This window comes from Panulirus ornatus, chromosome 1 (assembly GCF_036320965.1).
Source record: "Panulirus ornatus isolate Po-2019 chromosome 1, ASM3632096v1, whole genome shotgun sequence".
NCBI classification, from domain to species: Eukaryota; Metazoa; Arthropoda; class Malacostraca; order Decapoda; family Palinuridae; genus Panulirus; species Panulirus ornatus.
This window is the reverse complement of record NC_092224.1, coordinates 16,443,366-16,457,181: the sequence shown is the minus strand read 5'-3', so window position 1 is coordinate 16,457,181 and position 13,816 is coordinate 16,443,366. Positions and strand designations below refer to the sequence as shown.

Sequence of the window (13,816 nt, the reverse complement as noted above, 5' to 3'; positions counted from 1 at the left end):
CCCTCCTCCAATCACTTGCCACTATACCTTCGTCAAAGGACACATAGGACAAAATTTCGATTAGTTTTCCCATGGTCTCCACACGCTTCAGGAAATATGGAGGAACGTGATGATCCTCTTACATGTCAAGACACTCCCGTAGTCTGCCGTTGTCTTTTCCATCAGTCTGAATGCTTTCTCAAGATCTCCTCCCCATTCCATCCATCTCACTGGTTTTCCGGCTATAGTGTTTTCCACTGTGAAAGCACTTGTGAACCTGTCATATCTTCACATCGTTCTCTACAACTCTTTCCTCTGAAACTTCTTATTCTCACGAGCTGCATGGTAACCCACTATCTATTCTTATTTATGGTAATGGTTTCTTGTCTTGTCCACAATATACTTTTCAAAGTTTCTCTCCGCTAAGCCTCTCGAATGCTGCCTGGCTGCAGAACCACCTAACTCTCTTCCGCAGTGCACAGCTACGCTTCTGTTTTCTGATACCTTTTATTGTACAATTTTTTCCCACTCTAACTCTCCGTCATTATTTGTAGCTAAAACTTTAAGTTCTAACACTTTCACCGCAGATTGTGCAGACCTTCCATAACAAAGATTTATATCATGGCTACAGAACTCCCCTACCCAATTAATTTTCTCCTGAAGAAATTCTTTTTTAAAGTTTTCACGATCACATCTCCAAGTCTGGTCTCCTTTCTGGTCTCCTCATGTCCTCATTTACATGTAATCATCCTCTAGCATTACATGATCACATTTGCCACTTGGTAAACCATGCACGATACACTTAAATTCTATGTCAGTGCGTAAAGACAAGATTTAGTAGTGCTGTTACAGTCAGTATCCCCCGACTTTTACATGCTCAGTCACATGTTGTTACAGGAAGTTGTCGACTCAACACTCTGGTAACTTATCCCCATGACTTCTCCCATGTGCATTCATACTCTGCTGGTCTCTTTATAATCGTACATATCCATTATATTAGAACTTTACTGTTTCTGAGGAGGTGCGTACTTCAACGCTTCCCACAAACATCCAGGTTGTGCCCTCCTTGTTCTCTTGTATCTGAACGTTCTTGTTCATCACATTCTTAAGGGGGGGTCATAAATCACCACGAGCAATTTTTTTCCCCAAGGAAATCTTCCTACCACACACTCAGAACCCATAACAGACGAGTGGATAAGGGAGGAAGGAGACAATTGAAAATACCAGAACACTTTATACTTTATAGAATAAAGTGTTTTAGTTGTCTCAAGTGTCTTCTTCCACCGTTATCCATGACCCACCCTACCTTACACGGTGTCTGCATTGGCGATCCATCACTAACTATTACTTGAGACCCAGCATCATCCCAGTCGCAGTCGAGGCCCGTTGCTCCTGCTTCTCTGTCTTCTCTTACCCTCCCAGCCATCATGTATCCCTCTAGACAGATTAGGTCAGCTCGAACCTCCTTATTAAATCTTGTTCCCACTCCTCCAACGTGAAGTTTGCTTTCCTTGATTTGGTCCAACACTTCCAGTTCTTTTCCATTTACTGCCAGTCCGTCCACATCTGTGTACATTATCTTTAGGATGAAATTCGCGTCTGTTAATATTCTTGAACACTGAGGTAGCGGCAGGAATGATTAGCCATCCGGCCTCTTTTGATATCTCCTTTTCTTCTTTTTTTTCGCCGTCAAACCATACCGTTTATTTTTCTCGTCCCCCTCCGGCCTATCGCCTCTGATTAATAACCGAGTGAATTTTTCCTTGTTATCAATCTGTTATTCCACTTTAAGTACCTCCTGGCTACATCATTCCATGGAGGAGGTAATCATCGCTGGTCGTCCCCTTTGGCCCTGGATCCATCTGCCAATTCTCTTTCTTTCTGAAGCCAGGTAGTGCATCTGTGGCCTCTAGTCTTCTTTTAATCACTGTTTCTATTTTTTCCATTCTTTCCTTTTTAGCCAGAAGATGGTCCTCTTCTAGTCGAAAAATCACCAATGATCTACGTCTGTCTACCTCTTGTTTCAACAACGGTCTTACTTCTACTGCCACCCGACAGCTAACACCTGCAACATTTTTTTTTTCCTAATACCTCAACTTTCGCCAGCATGCACTGACCCTGAGCACACCACATCTCTAGACCCTCCATCCAGCACACTATGCACTTCCCTGACTATTGAACACTATGTCCCTCCAGACCTCTGTTGCTCAGCATCACTCAATACCCTGTTGCTCAGCCACAAATTCTGCTCCCTATTTTTCAACTCTCTAATTCCTGTGTACTGATCACTTCCTTTCACTAATCTATCTTAGAGACATCTAGAGAAGATCTTCCTGGCCTCTTTCTGTGTGTGTGTGTGTGTGTGTGTGTGTGTGTGTGTGTGTGTGTGTGTCTGTGTGTGTGTGTGTGCGCGCGCGCGCAAATGTGGTCGTGAAGGTGTGCAAGCTCTGGAAAGTGCCCATGAGGATCGGTATGTCCAGCCAGAAGTAACGGTGACAAACAGCCCCCCACTCATCACCTCACGGGTGAGCGGGTGCCTCACACAGACCCATTCGTCCAGAGACCGATCAGCTCTGATGCTGAGAACAAACTATGACGATAACTAACAGCGAGTAAGTGACAAGTCTCTCTTCATCATAGTCATAATCCCAAATACAGATAATGTATCACCGCGGGGAAGATAGTCCCATATTCCAGTGGATTCGACGGTAGGTGCGACCCTTGAGCAAGGCCGAACGACCCATCCGTTTGTACAACGTTACGACCCTTGGGTATGCTGACCTGGTCGTTCACCCATCCTCTGTCTGGTTATGATGGTCACATTAAAGGAGGGGCTATCATGCCGATGGGTTGTCCCGTTGTGTTTAAGATCCTGAGGTCGAAATAAAGTTTCTTTACTTTGTATTTACCTCATAGGACTGAACCAGCAAGTCATTTCGAGAGAAATTATATATATATATATATATATATATATATATATATATATATATATATATATATATATATATATATATATATTCCATGTGTGGCGAGGTGGCGATGGGAATGCATAAAGGCAGACAGTGTGAATTGTGTGCAAGGGTATATATGTATGTGTCTGTGTGTGTATATATATGTGTACATTGAGATGTATAGGTATGTATATTTGCGTGTGTGGACGTGTATGTATATACATTGTGTACGGGGGTGGGTTGGGCCATTTCTTTCGTCTGTTTCCTTGCGCTACCTCGCAAACGCGGGAGACAGCGACAAAGCAAAATAAATAAATAAATATATATATATATATATATATATATATATATATATATATATATATATATATATATATATATATATATACATATATATATATATATAGGGGAGAAAGAATACTTCCCACGTATTCCCTGCGTGTCGTAGAAGGCGACTAAAAGGGGAGGGAGCGGGGGGCTGGAAATCCTCCCCTCTCATTATTTTTTTTTAATTTTCCAAAAGAAGGAACAGAGAAGGGGGCCAGGTGAGGATATTCCCTCAAAGGCCCAGTTCTCTGTTCTTAACGCTACCTCGCTAACGCGGAAAATGGCGAATAGTTTGAAAAAAAAAATATATATATATATGAAAGGATCACAATCTTGCGCGTGATCAAGTATATTCTTAAGAGTCCACGGGGAAAATGAAACAAGTTCCCAAGTGCACTTTCGTGTAATGATCACATCGTCAAGGGAGATACAAGAATGAGATAGATGTAAAAGAATCAGCTGATATATAAAGAAGAGACGTAGCTAAGACACCATTGACAAAAAAAAAGAAAAAAGTATTAGCAACGTACCTCCCTAGTATTTAACCAACTGTTCGTCTTTTATCTCATTCTTGTATACCCTGACGATATGATTATTACGCGAAAAAGCACTTGGGAACTTATCGTGTTTCATTTTCCTCGTGGTTTTATGCATATACTAGACCATGCGCACCACTATGACCTCTTGCAAACTATATATATATATATATATATATATATATATATATATATATATATATATATATATATATATATATATATATACCGGACTCCGCTTGCAAGAGATTACGCCGAGTGATAGGTCATCTCAACAAGGTTGTATCATTGGAAGAACATAGTCTCGTGGAGTCTAAACTTCCCTGGAAGTAATGATGCTTTGGGCCGTGGGGACCTTTAGATAGGTCGTGAGTATCACCATAACTCTTACATAAATTGGTCCTGAGGTAATTATATAATAAATACACTATATACCCAATCGATGCCTCCTACCTGCTATGGAGATGATTTTGATATACATATGACTAAAGTATTCATTCCAACGTAAAATCTAAACCCTCGTTTAATCAGCGCCATCCAGGTGGATACACCTATAAACAAACGCTACCACTCTGGGAGCCCGGCTGTAATACCTGAGAAAGGTGAGGCAGTATTGTTGCCTCCAGCCTGGTATACCTGCCTGGCTGGGCCCGGCGCATCCATCTGGCTTGTGGCTAACACTGAGGGGTCTTGTTTACCACCCAAGCACCCCGGGTATGATCCTTGAGCACGACGGTGAGACTCCTGAGTGCGACGGCGAGACTCTTAGGTACGACGGTGCTACTCTTCAGCACAAAGGTACGACCCTTTGAGTATAACGGGCCAAACCTTTCACCTGACCCTTAGGTGTCACGTCAAACGCCAGACCATCGTAACCATTAGTTGTGATGTCGTACCGGAGGGTTGCAACATCGTGCTCAAGGGTCGCATCATCGTGTCCAAGGGTTGTACCGTAGTGCTCAAAGGTCGTATCGTAGTACTCAACGGTCTTACCATCTCTATGGGTCGCATCCTAGTGTAAGAGGGTCGTGGTGGGATGAGCTCCCTCGCTCGCGTCAGATCTCCCTCCATCCTGGAAAGCACTCCAGCCGTGCAAACCAGTTGCCCGTAGTGTGTTTCCCATGACATTACGCACTTAACCTAATGACTCTAGTGAAGGCTCCATCAAACGTCCAGGATACACAAGCTAATAGAGGAAAAGAGACCATATAAGAAGACCCCTGCTCAGGAGTAGACCCTTGCCTTGGAGAAGATTCCTGCCTAAGAGAAGACCCCTGCTCTAGAGAAGAGTCCTGCCCTGGAGAAGACCCTTGCTCTGGAAAAGACCCCTTGCTCTGGAAAAAGACCCCCCTGCTCTGGAGAAGACTGCCACCCTGGATCTCATCATCATCAGACACATCAAAGTCACACTACCGGAGACCTGTGACCGTAGACATACTTACAGGTGAGATGAGGTCTGCAAGCCGGCCTCCACTACATACCTGGAAAACGGGAAAACAAGAGTCAGTAACTGGAAACCACAGTGTTGTGACAACATACCGTTTGTGCATCAAACTTACGGAACAAAAAACATACCAACACACACGTGTCCATTACCTTCTCATCATCGACATATCCAAAAATGAATAATACATAATGTGATGTGAGGGGGATAAAACAAAAGCGATTTTCATCTAAAGTTATGGGCATAATTCCGTTAATTCACATAATTCCCATCATTTTCCTCACCATTTCCATCTCCCTACACACCCCACCTCCCTCCCCACAGCAACATCTTCATTTATGGCAACATAGTGGGGCAGATGCCATCAACGCTGCTCAAGTTACCACCACCTTGTCGTGGCCCCTGTGTCATGCCACACACCTCGAAAGAGAGAGAACGTCACAGGGGCGAAATGGAGCCACGCTGAGAAACGAGGCCGCAGTGCGAGATGGGCCCTCAGTGCGAGATGGGGCCGCAGTGCGAGATGGGCCCTCAGTGCAAGATGGGGCCGCAGTGCGAGGTGGACCCGCAGTGCGAGATGGGGCTGCAGTGCAAGATGGGCCCTCAGTGCGAGATGGGCCCTCAATGCAAGATGGGCCCTCAGTGCGAGATGGGGCTGCAGTGCGAGATGGGGCCGCCGTGCGAGATGGGACAGCCGTGCAAGGATGGACCAAAATGTGAGGAGAGGCCACAAGGCGAGCATGGTACTGGTGGTGAACCGGTGACAGTAGTGTAAACATGAAGGTCTTTGTTGAGAAACTGTTGCTGTCCTGTTGCTGCAGTTATTATCTCACTCAGGGTATAATAAATGTCAACATTATGCATGCGAGAGTCATTTACGGTTATGGATAACTCACTCTAAAACTGACGCTTACAGAAGCCTAAATTATCAGTGTCAAGAAACTTTTCTGACTTCCTGTACAATTAGTCACTGCTTTAAGTAGCCAGTGAAGTCCCACTAGACCACTGTTACCCTTCCTCTGTCCTCGCTGATCCATAACCTCTCCAGCGTTCCAGCGGGGTTGAAAATAAAAGTCGCAACCACGACCACAGGTTATGACATCTGGGCTCGGTCAAAACCTAATGTGTGGACAGGGGCGTCTACACCGTTTCATGAAGAAAAACAAACACCTGGACAAGAGGTGTAGGGTGTAGTGTGTCGTGTACGGGTATCCAGGGACATACAATCAAAGCATGAAGGCCGCACAGTTGGGTGGGACGCCTCAAGTGTTAGGGAACTCTTACGGCGAGTGTCGAGGGAGGTGCAGGAGACTGACTGGCTCTGGCGTTGTGTGTCTGGAGTTAACCTGGAAGTTTGGAGTCGAGCCCCAGACGCCGCTGTTATCAGATCAGTCCCCCGGGTCGTGCAAGACCGTCCACTCTAGCATGGTGTGCCTCGAAGTGGAGGGGTTGATCTAGTTTATTACCTCATCCAACACACAAGTCAGTCGACCAAACAACAATTCACATGTGCGTTGCTACGTGAGGTGCCTCGGTATCATGCTGTGAAGCACACGTTCGACTCGTAATTCTAATGAAGCCGTTAAAGATGACGAAAATATTGAAATACATACACATACATGTATAAGAATACATGTATGTACGTTTACCCAAATACACAAACAAAGATTCACCAACACACACATAAAGTAACAGAAAACGACTAATGGTTGTGTAGAGCCCCACAAACCGTACAACACGGATATAAAAGAGATAAATTGTACGATTATATCGCACCTCAAGGCGTGCTACCAGGCACATTCCTACATTACACTGGGAAAACCTTTGTACACAGAAAAAGCATAACTGTTCTCAGAACACAGAGCGGCAGTCGGCCCACAGGCAATCCAGGTGTGTGTGTGTGTGTGTGTGTGTGTGTGTGTGTGTGTGTGTGTGTGTGTGTGTGTACAGGAGTAAAGACTCGGTACATGTAGACAAGGTTAAGAGACGGGGCAGCACGAGCGCAAAACTCTCCTCGTAACACATGAATAGTAATTACACACACTCAAGAGATTGGGGGCCCCGTGATTTGTAGCATTCCATCCCCAATTTAGTACAAATAGGTAATTACACGCACACTCACACACGTCCAGGGGAGGAAGGAGATATCAAAAGCTCCCTGAGTGCAGTATATGTTTCGAATATCACTTCACGGGGGCAAACTGGGGTATCACCAAGACCCTGTATATGTAAGCACTGGAGGGATTAAACCCAACAAATCAAGGAGAGGTGTTAAGCAGAACATCCTGACAGTTTTAGTGGCTATCTTATATCAAAAACATTGAAAAAAAATTGTAATATCTGAAACTCTGCATTAAGAAACTCAATGGACAGAGAACATACAACAGAACTATAAGAATGTTCCCACTATCATTACTCTTCGCAGAATCCATCGTTCAAAACACTTCAAGACGATGTTCTTCATTTGTGGTAGGAGAGCGATGTGGCTTTGAACAACATAATGGCGTCAGTGGGTGGAGAGGGTGGGTACCCGGCCTGAAAGGTTTGTGTGAAGGTTTATCACCAGTTCTCCTTTGCTGCGCTGAAAACTGAGTGCGTTTTAGGTGGAGGCCCAGAAGCAAGCTAGGCTGGACTTGATGAGAAGCCTATTCGGGCACAGGTGAATTGTGAATCATCATGAACACGCAGCTTTAACAAGACCTATCAGATGGAGGAAGATAACAATGACGACTTTACATTAAAACGACAGGGGATCAGAGAAATATGAGATGAATTACGAGGAGGAGGAGGAGAAGAAGAAGAAGAAGAAGAAGAAGAAGAAGAAGGAGAACAGCAACAACAACAACAATAATAATATCAATAAAGGAAATCTACCATCATAATACCTATCCCTTTCCTGGAACAGCAAAGCTTTGGACTCCTCTTCCATATTCTGTCTCCTTTCTATAACCTTTCCACTCCACCCAAGGAGTTCTAATCTCTCATTTCAATTTTTTCTCATACCCTTATTTTTTCCTCAAAAAAAGTCATGACAAGAGCGTGTTCTCCAGTCTGCCATGTCTGTATCAAGTAAAACAAATTCCAGTATCATGAAGTGTCAACAGTTGATGAAGAAATTAGGGAACTAACGAAAAGAGTGAACGACTATGATAACATAGCGAAAGACCATGATAATACACTCAAAAACCATGATAACACATTCAAAGACCACGATAACACATTCAAAGACCATGATAACACACTCAAAGACCATGATAACACAAAGACCATGATAACACACTCAAAGACCATGATAACACACTCAACGCCACCGAGGGAACTCAAAATGAAAATAACCAGAGAAATGAAGCTCGATCTAGTGGAGACCATCCGAGAAAAAGGATGGGAAGGTCTTCTCAGGATGTCCCCGAGACAGATGACCAGAAGAACACGCCCATACCACACACAGCTGGTGGATAGAGGACACAGAGAGGGCAAAAGGGGGGGCAATCTTGGGGATGAGGAAGAGAAACAGAGGGTACTGGCTAGTGCAGAGAAACAGACCTGGGGGCAATGAAGCAGACAATGGTTCATAACTAAAACTAGACAGAGGGTGAGGCACTGTCTCAGACATACCAGTCAGGGGAGTATATGGTACGTCTGGTGGAAAGCATGTTGGAAGAGTGCAGAGTACCGAGGACCAGTGAATATTGCCGAAAATTAGAGTTTTGAAGAAAAGAGAAAACAAGAGACATGGGGGTTGACGAATCAGTACTGCAAGATTTGTTCAACAAGTGAGCTGCACCATTACTAAACACACGAGACACATACATAAGACTTGAACTAATGAATTTTAAAATTAGAGAAAAACAAAGTTCCAGCCAGACAGAATAAGGTGGCAAAGGAGAAAAAGGGAAACAAAAATAAGACTGAAATAACTATCCGAAGCGACTGAAATACAGACTGCAATTTTTGAGATATAAGGAGCGAGGAAAACTGTTGAATATGGACAAGACATTGAGCGACGATCACTAAATATCTGTAATTCCTTTCAAGATGGAGTTTTGTGGATTGGAATGGATGATTGAATTTAGGCTTATAAGCCAAGCACTGGGGCATCTAAGGCCTATTCAATGCTGATGGAGTTTTTGTGGACTGGATTGGATTATAGAATTCAGGCTTATAAGCCAAGAACTGGAGCATCTGAGGCTATTCAAAGCTGATGGACTTTTATGGTCAGGAGGTTCTACAGCAAGTTTAAAACAAAAATGAACGAAAAGGAATTCAGTGGTGTTAAAATGAAGGAAGAATGCAGTTAAGGAGGAAAAAGAAAGGCATCGAAGCAAGATAAATAAATATGGGTGAGCAGTTCGAAAGTCACATTGAAAAAAATTAACCGTTATCATTATCATCATTATCATTATCATTACGTAACTTCGAGTCAATACAAGGACCCGGCTGGTGAAAAATCCCACCAGTCTGATCCACCAGCAGAGGTACGTACACCTTGCCGGACACAGCGTCACGGAGCCAATACCAAATCTGTTCATCATTAGTACATACACTCGGCTGTGACAAGCCAGCCTCACCCCGGTCAGGATGGCCAGTAAGTAATGCATCCGCAACACGCCTCACTCACACACACCCCACCCACCCACACACACACCAGACTCCAGAATACCACTGATGTGCACCCTTCTCCTAACGGATTAACCCCGTGATTACAGCGGTACGACACTTACAACACGACGGCACAACCCTTGGGTATGACGGCCTGATCCCTTGACCAGACCCTTCGAGTCACGGGCCAGAGCAAAACACCCGAGGGTCGTATAGTTCTGTTCAAGGGGTCGTATCGTCGTGTTCCAGGGTCATCGCGTCGTCCTCAAAGGGCAGAGGGCAGACAGTGGAAAGGTTCACCAGATGTATCACAGCCTCCGTGGGTGTCAACATACGAGAAATTTTCCACAAGGTACTTAGACCAGTACACGAGTTAGGACTTTAATCGTTTACAAAAAGAATGAAAACAGTATAATTAAAACCTATCTATCTATCTATCTATCTATCTATCTATTCCTAACCTCAGCGGGTCACTGGGTGCGGTGTCACCGATGGTGCGGTGTTCAAGGGGACATGAGGAAATGCATTTAAGGGAGAAGATATTAAACGTTGGCCTCACAAAATATTGGTGGCATGTTCACCTCCCCCCGACCCAGGAGTCGATCGGTTCTCGATACACCACCTTCACTAAATAAAATACAAGTTAAGAAAGGAGTATTTGGTCACTTTAAACAGCCTTCGATTCCTCTCAATGCAAAATGCCACATGTAAATAACCTGTTCAAAGCCATGGACCGGCTGAGTATGACGGTACGACCCTCTAGCACGACACTTCGCCTCTTCGGCATGATGTTGGCTTGACACTCGATCTGAACTTTAAGGGTCAAGTTAAACACTAGGTCATCACACCCAAGGGCCATACCGTCTTGATCAAAATGTTACGACAGTCGGAATGCGGTCGACTCAGTTATTCATGAATGGAAGGTCGAGTTCCAACCCATCATGAGTGGTCAGACTGGTCGCATTCTTCTCAAGGTCTGCCCACTGGGCTACTGACGTGTAGGTACGGACAGCACATAAGGATCGAACCCTTGGGTACGACGGCTTAATCTCTTGACCAACTTATACCCCCCAGAGCACGATGACTTAAATCCTCAGTACAATGACTCAAGTCATCTGAATACAGTTGCTAAAGACACTCGTCTGGGGCTCCAGATCCAGTTGCACTGTTTGTGGAGAACATTTTGCAACATCTTGACATGTACAATCAAGATATCCAGAACGATGGAATGGAATAAAAAGGGATAATGCATCAGGCTCTGACGAGCTGGTGTGTGTGTGTGTGTGTATATATATATATATATATATATATATATATATATAGTCTCAGAATTAACCTAAATACTTGAATAAGATGTCGAAGAATTTATGACGAGTGGTTATAACTTAATGCTTAACGACCTTGGTAGTAGTAAGACCTAACTACCTTGGCAGTAGTAAGGCCTAGCACTCATGTAAACAACCAATCAACCACCGATATTCAATAAAATTTCAGTCCCAGAGCCAAGAAATTATTGCCAGATTAGCCTGACATCCACAGCTGGCACATTCATGGCAACCATCATTCGAGGCAAGACTGAAAATCACTATCATCACTTCCTTTTTAAGCATTGCTGCATAAATTTCAACGAATTCGCTCGTGTCTGAAAAACCTGCTTGAATGATTTTGTGATATAATCATCATGTCTCATGAAAACAGCTAACATGATCTAGGTAGATACCAAATATGCATTAAATAAAGACCATCAAAGACTACAAGTAAAAGTTAAGCCATATGGTATGATAGACGAGATTGTAATTCGCTGTTTAGGAAACAGGCTGACTGGATGTAAAAAAAGCATAGCCAAAAACGGACAATTCTCAGGATGAAGTCCTGAAACATGTACAGCTATTCTATTTCTCATTTGTGATTAATGACGAGCATTATGGGCTACACATGCAAGATATCAAAACGTCTACTGATGCAAGCTGATGTGAACACACAGACTGGACTCTACAGGTAGCAAAATGGACGTCAATCTCAGCGAGTGCAAAGATGTACACAGCGGCAGTAACAACATAACGGCACGATACAGTATGAATTCTACAGAGCGACCAAACCTAAATAAGAAAAAACGACATCGACGTAATAATCCCTGACGACCTCAAGCCTAACAGGCAGCGCGTAGCAACAGTAAATAAGGTGAATCAAATTCGCTTCAGAGGTAAGGCTTTGGATTCCAAGTCTCACTTGTACCTCAAACTTTATAATTCGCTGGTGCGTTCATGGGTATTTCTCATTACGTTATTGATTCTCTTTTTTCACTTTTCAAAGACGGATCTGTTATATCTCTTACCTCCTCCACATTCATAAACTGCCTTGAAAGGACCCAGGGGTATGTGGCAGGTTTGTACACCATGGTACCCTGCTACAGCCGACCAGTCGTTGTACTCAACTGGGGTTACGTCGACGTACTCTGGCTGTTACGTCGTCGTAGTCGAGGTTAGGTCGTCGTGCTCATACGAAGTTACGGGTTTACTCAACGGAGTGAAGGGCTGAATGCACATGCCTGTGGGGGAGACCCGTGTGGCTGACACACTGTGGCACCAACACGCACCAAGAACCCGGCCTCAGGTTGAGTCTACACTTCTCTGGCCATTCAACAGAAAGACATAATGTGTTTACATACTACACTCGTCTGTGGGGTCCCAGGTTATACTGGGTTAGGTTCAGTTCAGCGAGAGCTGGGAAATTCTGAGGGAAGTCCACATCAAATACATCATTACAAGTAGTGCTTTCAAAAAAAAAAAAAAATCTAGTTCTAAACGCTAAATATCAGTTGAATTTCTCATTAAATTTCAGAGATAAAAAATTGGTGTACCATAAAGGCAAATTTTTAAGTTTATTACACAGTAAACTGGGATTACTCGCAATAAAGCGTATCATAGACATGTCATGTACAGTAAAACTGACCCACCCAATGTAATTTGGACCCGAAACTGAAAAAAAGGAGAGGAAATTTAGCTTGCGAAAACTTGGGGGGCGACCAGCCTTTACGAGGGGCGGACCCAGCTGCACCTTTAGCAGTTCCTGACATTAACAACCACTATACAAATTCATATCACTTCGGTACACATTACCGAGAACGTATAGTCTATCCATACTGACATAATATCTAAATTTCTGAAAATTTCACTCAAAATTACCGAACACTATAATCCATTTCTCAACACACACACACACACACACCTGCCCTACTCCGGCCGTCCTCGCCTCAACACATCCAGAGCAAACATAAAATTAAAGTGCACCAGAGCAACACATTTCCCCTCGCATCTTGCAATGAAAAACGGGCATTTCCTGTGAGGTGAAGTGCCCCTTCCCCGGCCCGAGGCCAGGCCTCCCTGTAAGTGAGGAGTGCGCGGGGTAATTACGGCGACCTGGCAATAATGTGCCTCTACCACACGCGCTACCCAACCCGTAATGGTTGCCAGGTAGGTGTGAGGAAGTCAGACTTCTAGAGGAAGAGCGAGAGGGAACCTGCGCCTACTTATGAGCGTTTAAGACGAGATTCGTCCCGAGGTCGGGCTCGTGCGTAGCATTCACTGGTGTCTCGCTTGATTCACAACACCACTGTTGTTTACCAACGCTGCATACGTTCATAACTGCTGTTATTAGTTTGTTAAAGAACACTGTGTAGTCTCTTTATCTTTCCTGCAGGGCACTCAAGTATCTTTAACCCGTATCTTTCCCATAGATTCCCAAGCATACCTGCAGATAATGTCTTCCCTCAAGAAAGGCTTATAGTTCTACCATATCTTTCGTCCTATACGCTACCATGCATGTATTATCATATATCTCCTCTTACGTCTCCATGTATACTTGTAAGTCTTTTAATCTTTCGTGATGTGCCATGTGTTCCACTCCCTTTTAACATGGCTGAAAATTCTCTAGCGTAATCAATCTTGCTTGTTTGATTGATGACTGTACAACGACGCAAC

General features: G+C 43.9%; 1 long non-coding RNA gene across 1 annotated transcript in view; it reads right to left on the bottom strand.

Annotated features, from left to right (window-relative positions):
- Window positions 1-13,816, bottom strand: part of LOC139759568 (uncharacterized) — a 274,680-nt gene that overhangs the window by 118,491 nt on the left and 142,373 nt on the right. Inside the window, exon 2 of the long non-coding RNA XR_011715149.1 lies at window positions 5,236-5,274. This is a non-coding gene — a long non-coding RNA (uncharacterized lncRNA). The remainder of the gene's footprint in view (window positions 1-5,235; window positions 5,275-13,816) is intronic.